The sequence below is a fragment of the Symphalangus syndactylus genome, chromosome 17 (assembly GCF_028878055.3).
Source record: "Symphalangus syndactylus isolate Jambi chromosome 17, NHGRI_mSymSyn1-v2.1_pri, whole genome shotgun sequence".
NCBI classification, from domain to species: Eukaryota; Metazoa; Chordata; class Mammalia; order Primates; family Hylobatidae; genus Symphalangus; species Symphalangus syndactylus.
The window spans coordinates 19,965,309-19,973,024 of NC_072439.2; positions in this window are offsets into that span (position 1 = coordinate 19,965,309).

Here is a 7,716-nt window from a genome sequence, read left to right on the forward strand (position 1 = left end):
CATGCTGCCTCATGGTTGATACTACCTTAGACAATGTTTTTCTCTACAGGCAGAATAAAATAAACAAATTGTTCAATGGGGAGTCAGAGTAAAACTATTTCTTCTTTTTTTTTTTTGAGTCAGAGTCTCGCTGTGTCGCCCAGGCTGGAGTGCAGTGGCACAATCTCCGCTCACTGCAACCTCCATTTCCCTGGTTCAAGCAATTCCCCTACCCCAGCCTCCCCAAGTAGCTGCAATTACAGGTGCATGCCACCATGCTCAGCTAATTTTTTTGTATTTTTAGTAGAGACAGGGTTTCACCATATTGGCCAGACTGGTCTCAAACTCCTGACCTCAGGCAATCTGCCCGCCTTGGCCTTCCAAAGTGCTGGGATTACAGGCGTGAGCCACTGCGCCCAGCCATGAAACTATTTCTAAGCCTACAGATATTTGATCTAGTGATCAGAGAATTAGCTAAATTCATTTGCATACCTGCTAACAAAGTGAGTATATCTGGGAACAACAGACCACAGCTCCAACTTGCCTGGGAGGAAGTGCCTATCTTCCTCTGGGAAAGAAGATGATCTCATGAGTAAAAGACCTCCCAGCCTCTTCATTAGGGGCCAACAACACTCCCCACACCGGTGGCTCCAGTGAATCAGATGTAGCTATACAAGGGTCTCCACAGGTTCATTCACATATAAATCTCTCTAGACCTTCTAACTCTTCCTGGTTCCGAGTTCCTTTATTCTGCCCTCTAGGAGGGTCGGATCTCTTCTAACCCAAATAGCCTTCATTTATTAATTCTGCTAAGTACTAAGCTACAACCTCATTTCCTTCACTTGCAAGCAATTGAAACACATGTGCTGTCTTTGCCTTCCCTCATCACCTAATTTTTCCTGGCCCTCTGCAGTGCCTCCATACCCAAGATCGCTGGAAACAGCACAAAATCAGTATCCATGTCTTGGCCAAATCCAAAGGCATTTTTAGGGACCTCACACTTTTTCCTTTTACAATATCTAAGATCACAGACAACTTTTCCGTTCTGGAAAGCTCTCCTCCTTCCATTTCCCACTTATGTACTGCTCCCTCATGCCAGATTTAGTACTCAGACCCTTCTTGTCTCCCTCCATCCACCCTCTTTCATCAGCTTAGTGACCACTCTGGAGATGGCTCTTAATTTATATCTCTAGCCCCAACTACTTCCAGAACTCATGACACCCACATCCAAATACTGTCTGAAGTTACCCATTTAAACAAGCTCTCCCACACAGCTCACTCATTCCTCCCAGTGACACCCCCTAAGTTTCCACAGCCCCTGCTCATTTGTTTCCAGATTCAATACATTGTGAAAGCCTCTTGATCCTTTTTTAACAACGCTCAGTTATGCTGTTCTCACCATTCCCATAAACCTAACTGACCCAGACCCTCAACAACACTCAAAGTCTTGCTTGACTTCTTGTCTCCAGTCTCTCTGAAATCTTCCTTGCATATGACTGCTTCATTACCCTCCTAAAAGCTAGTTCACTCCCCTATTCAAAAATCTACAGTGGCCTACTCTGGCCTATTAGATAAGTTCAAACTTCTTCTAAAGAGAAGATGTTTCTGGCCGAGTGCAGTGGCTCATGCCTGTAATCCCAGCACTTTGGGAGGCCGAGGCGGTTGCATCACTTGAGGTCAGGAGTTCGAGACCAGCCTGGCCAACATGGTGAAATTCTGTCTCTACTAAAAATACAAAAATTCACTTGGTGTGTTGGTGGACGCCTGTAATCCCAGCTACTCTGGAGGCTGAGGCAGGAGAATCACTTGAACCCGGGAGGGAGAGGTTGCAGTGAGCCGAGATCATGCTATTGCACTCTAGCCTGGGTGACAGAGCCAGACTCCATCTCAAAAAAAAGAAAAAAAAGAAGTTTCTTCCTTCCTTTATCACTACTTCCTTGTATAATTCCTCCATCCTAATTAGATCTCTCTCCCTACATATCCCTGCCCCTCCATCCCACACACAGAATTCTTAGTTCCAATGCTACACCTAAAAACATACCAAACAGGGTGACCTCCGTCTACCAGCTGCACTGTGGAGTTACCCACATCCTTCATCCCAAGCAACCTCTGAACTTGTGGAGAACAAAGACTATAGCATTAACATGTGAACCTGAGACCCAGGACACAACCTATGTGTGGCTGAGAATCTCTTCCTGATGACCAATTCATGTGTTCATGAAAGATATAGAAATGAAGAAGGCAAGGTCCCTATCCCAAGGAATATAAAGCCCAAGACAGGAGATAAGACCTGAAAAATAATCATAATACCAAAAAAGAAAGGTGTAAATGCCACAAGAAGTCAGAGAAATCTAATGGGAAATATGGCTACACATTGGAATAACTGGGGAATTTTTTAAAAGAACAACTGATGCTCAGACTCCACCCACAAATTCCAATATAATTGGTCTGGAGAGGGACCCAGGCTTTGTACTTTTTTTTTTTTTTTTTTGAGACGAGTCTCACTCTGTTGTCCAGGCTGGAGTACAGTGGCGTAATCTCAGCTCACTGCAAGCTCCGCCTCCCAGGTTCAAACAATTCTCCTGCCTTAGCCTCCCGAGTAGCTGGGACTACAGACACCCGCCACCACGCCCAGCTAATTTTTTGTATTTTTAGTAGAGACGGGGTTTCACTGTGTTAGCCAGGATGGTCTCAATCTCCTGACCTCGTTATCTGCCCCTCTCAGCCTCCCAAACTGCTGGAATTACAGGCGTGAGCCACAGCGCCCAGCCCAGGCTTTGTAATTTTTAAGCCTTCCAAGACACTACCAACATATAGCCAGGATGGAGATAATAGGTAGGACCTGGGGCTAAATCAATGTTTTTAGCTAGGGGTATGCATCAGAATTACCTAGGGAACCTTTTCAACATAACTAAGTATATATATCATCCCTGGAAAAGCTGATACAATATGCCTGTAGTGAGACTAGGGCTTGTGTATTCTGAAACACTCCCAAGTGATTCTCACAAGTATTCCGTGTTAGGAAACAGTGACCTGAAGCACAGGTAGGAATTAAATTATAAAGAGTTGGAAAGACATACTATATGATGGGCATGAGATGAATAATCTATTCTGCAAAGCACAGGGAGGTACTCAAGAAGAAATTGTTGGCAAATGGCTGAACTTTAAAAGACTTGACCATACCAAGTAAGGATGGGGAATGATTGGTATTCTTATGTATTGTTAGGGGAAATATAAAATGGCACACCCACTCTAGAAAACAGTTGACACTTTCTTATAAAGTTCAATATACACTTTTACAATCCAGCAATCCTACTCGTAGATATTTACCCAAGAGAAATGAAAATACATATCCACACAAACAGTTGTACATGAATGCTCATAGCAGTATTATTCATAATAGCTAAAAACTGGAAACCCAAATGTCTATCAGCAGATGAATGATAAACAAATTATGGAATATCCATACAATAGTATACTAATCAGCAATCAAAGGGTACAATCTACTGACAAAACAAAATGGATGGGCCGGCAGCATAGCTCATACCTTCAATCTCAGCACTTTAGGAGGCCAAGGTGGAAGGATCTGCTTGAGACCAGGAGTTCAAAGCTGCAGTGAGCTATGATCATACTATGGCACTCTGGCCTGCACAACAGAATGAGACCCTCCCTGTAAGGACGCACGGTGGCTCACGCCTGTAATCCCAACACTTTGGGAGGCCGAGGCGGGCGGATCATGAGGTCAAGAGATCAAGACCATCCTGGCCAACATGGTGAAACCCTGTCTGTACGAAAAATACAAAAATTAGCTGGGCATGGTGGCGTGCACCTGTAGTCCCAGCTTCTCAGGAGGCTGAGGCAGGAGAATCACTTGAACCTGGGAGGCAGTGGTTGCAATGAGCTGAGATCGCGCCACTGCACTCCAGCCTGGTGACAGGGCAAGACTCCATCTCAAAAAAAAAAAAAAGATAAATCTTGAAAACATTATGCCATGCAAAAGAAGCCAGACACAAAGGAGCGCATGCTATATAATGTCATTGTTCTTTTCCAGAAGGAGGTCTCACTCTGTCACCCAGGCCAAGTGCAGTGGCACAATCATGGCTTACTGCAGCCTTGACCTCCCAGGCTCAAGTAATCCTCCCACTTCAACCTCCTCAGTAGCTGGGACTACAGATGCACGCCACCACCACACCCAGCTAATATTTTATTTTTTTGTAGAGAGGAGGTCTCGCTATGTTGCCCAGACTGGTCTTGAACTCCTCGAGGCAAGTGATCTTCCCGCCTCGGCCCTCCCAAAGTGCTGGAATTACAAGCATGAGCCATTAAGCCCAGCCTATATGATGACATTTAAATGAAGCTCAAGAATAGGCAATTCCAATTAAAGATGTTAAGAATTCGCCCCAGGCTGGGCGCGGTGGCTCACACCTGTAATCCCAGCCCTTTGGGAGGCCGAGGCAGGCGGATCATGAAGTCAGGAGATCAAGACCATCCTGACTAACATGGTGAAACCTCGTCTCTACTAAAAAATACAAAAAATTAGCCAGGCGTGTTGACGAGCGCCTGTAGTCCCAGCTAATCGTGAGGCTGAGGCAGGAGAATGAGGTGAACCCAGGAGGCGGAGCTTGCAGTTAGCTGAGCTCACGCCATTGCACTCCAGCCTGGGTGACAGAGGAGCGAAACTTGTCTCAAAAAAAAAAGAATTCGCCCCAGAGGGTGGGATTAATGACAAAGATGCTCAAGGGAGCTCTGGGGCTGATGGAAATGTTCTACATCTCAATTCAGGTAGTGATTGCATGGGTATACACATTTACCAAAAATCAACTTGTATACTTGAGATCTATAGACATTTCAATGTATTTTAATTTTACTAGGCCAGGCGCGGTGGCTCACGCTTGTAATCCCAGCACTTTGGGAGGCCGAGGCGGGCGGATCACGAGGTCAGGAGATCGAGACCACGGTGAAACCCCGTTTCTACTAAAAATACAAAAAATTAGCCGGGCGTGGTGGCGGGCGCCTGTAGTCCCAGCTACTCGGAGAGGCTGAGGCAGGAGAATGGCATGAACCCGGGAGGCGGGGCTTGCAGTGAGCCGAGATCGCGCCACTGCACTCCAGCCTGGGCGACAGAGCGAGACTCTGTCTCAAAAAAAAAAAAAAAAAAAAAAAAAAAAAATTTTTACTTCAATTTTTAAATATAAACTAAGGAAAGAAGCCACTAATTCAATCTATCAGGTACAAAGCACCTGTATTCATGTTCTATTGCTATACAATAAACCACCACTAATTTAGTGGCTTAAAACAACACTTACTCATTAGTTTGCAGAATTCAGTTCCTTGAAGTCATAGTTTGAGTTCCCCATTGTCCTGTTGTCAGCCAGGGACTATTAGTAGCTCCTAGAAGACCTTCTCAGGTCCTAGCACTGTGACCTCCTCCATCTTAGCCATGGAGAACCTCTCTCAAGTCAAATCCCTCTCACACTTCTACTATCTCTGATTTTTCCTTCTGAGACCAGCCTAAGAAAACTCTCTGATTTTGCTTTTAAAAAGCTCATGTGTTTACATTAGGTCCACTCAGATCATTTCCCTTCTGATTAATTCAAAATCAACTAAGTTGTAACCTTAATTATGTCTTCAAAATCCTGTTTGCCACACAAGGCAACATAATCGTGGGTGTGATATCTCATCATATTCATAGTTCTAGGTATTAGGGGCCATCTTAGAATTCTGTGTACCAAGCACACATAAAGCCGCTGGTGCTTTCTGGAAGCTCCTTTACAATCCTGGTATCCTGGGTTCAAGTGATTCTCGTGCCTCAGCCTCCCCAGTAGCTGGGATTACAGGTGCATGCTACCACACCAGGCTAATTTTTGTATTCCTTTTAGTAGAGATGGGGTTTTACCATGTTGGTCAGGCTGGTCTCAAACTCTTGGCCTCAAGTGATCCACCTACCTTGGCCTCCCAGAGTGCTGGGATTACAGGTGTCAGCCACTGTGCCTGGCCCTCAACTTTTATTTTTTGAGATAGGATCTCACTATGTTGCCCAGGCTGGAGTGTAGTGGCACAATCATGGCTAATTGCAGTCTTGACCTCCCAGACTGAGGCAATTCCCAGGCTCAGCCTCCTGAATAGGTGGGACCACAAGCGCATACCACCACATGGGGGTAATATTTTTATTTTTTGTACAGACAGGGTCTCGCTATGTTGCCCAGGCTGTTCTTGAACTCCTGAACAGAAGCAATCTTCCTGCCTCCGCCTAACCAAGTGCTTGGATTACAGGAGTGAGCGACAATTTAACGTGCAATAAGATACTGTTATTAGTCTGCTATAACAGACTATATGGCTGCCATATGACTATATGGCTGAGCACCAGAAAGCCTGAATGGCTTAAACAACAGAAATTTATTTCTCATAGTTTTGGAGGTGCCTTCTTGCTGTCTCCTCACATGGTCTCTTCTCTTTACCTACACATCCGTGGTGTCTCTCTTTGTGTCCAAATTTCCTCTTCTTTAAGGACATCAGTCAGAATGAATTAGGGCCCACCCTACAGGCATTATCTTAGTCACCTTTAAAGCCCCTATTTCCAAATAAAGTCACATTCTGAGGCACTAGGGGTTAAGGTTTCAACAGAAGAATTTTAAGGGAACACAATTCAGCCCATGACAGAGACCAAGGACAAAAAACAGAAACAAGAAAGCAAGGACCAGGCCAGGCACAGTGACTCACATCTGTAATCCCAACACTTTGGGAGGCCGAGGCAGGCGGATCACCTGAGGCCAGGAGTTCGAGACCAGCCTTGCCAACATGGTGAAACCCCGTCTCTACTAAAAATACAAAAAATTAGCTGGGTATGGTGGTGCGTGCCTGTAATCCCAGCTACTTGGGAGGCTGGGACACAAGAATCACTTGAACTTGGAAGGTAGAGGTTGCAGTGAGCCAAGGTCATGCCACTGCACTGCAACCTGGGTAACAGCATGAGACTCTGTCTCAAAGCAAAAAAAAAAAAAAAAGAAAGAAAGCAAGGACCCCCATTTCCTCCTAGCCTAGAAATATCTGAGTCAAGGATATACCCATTGCCCTCAAACCTCTAGCAATGTTCATACACTGATAATAGCTAGCACCAAAGTTAACCCCTGAAAAACTAAGGTTATCAGAAATTGAAAGGCATTCCAAGAAACCAACCAAATATCAAACAGGACCTTTTCTAGGTTTCTGATTATTTGTTTAACAAACATTTATTGAGGACTTACTATATGTCAAATACTAATCTAGGTGTTGAAGAGAACATGAAGATTAAAAAATAAAGTCCTTCTGATTTGGATTCTGATTCAAACCTACTATTTAAAAAAGAAGAAGAGGAGGGAGGGAAAGAACAAAGGAAGGAATGAAAGAACAAATAAATGAAAAACGGAAAGGAAGAACAATTATAAGGTAATTGCAGAAATTTGATCATTGGCTGGATATTTTGATACTAAGGAGGAAATCTTTTTTTTTTTTTTTTTTGAGACGGAGTCTCGCTCTGTCGCCCAGGCTGGAGTGCAGTGGCATGATCTCTGCTCACTGCAAGCTCCGCCTCCCAGGTTCACACCATTCTCCTGCCTCAGCCTCCCGAGTAGCTGGGACTACAGGTGCCCACCACCACACCTGGCTAATTTTTTTGTATTTTTAGTAGAGATGAGGTTTCACCGTGCTAGCCAGGATGGTCTTGATCTCCTGACCTTGTGATCTGCCTGCCTCGGCCTC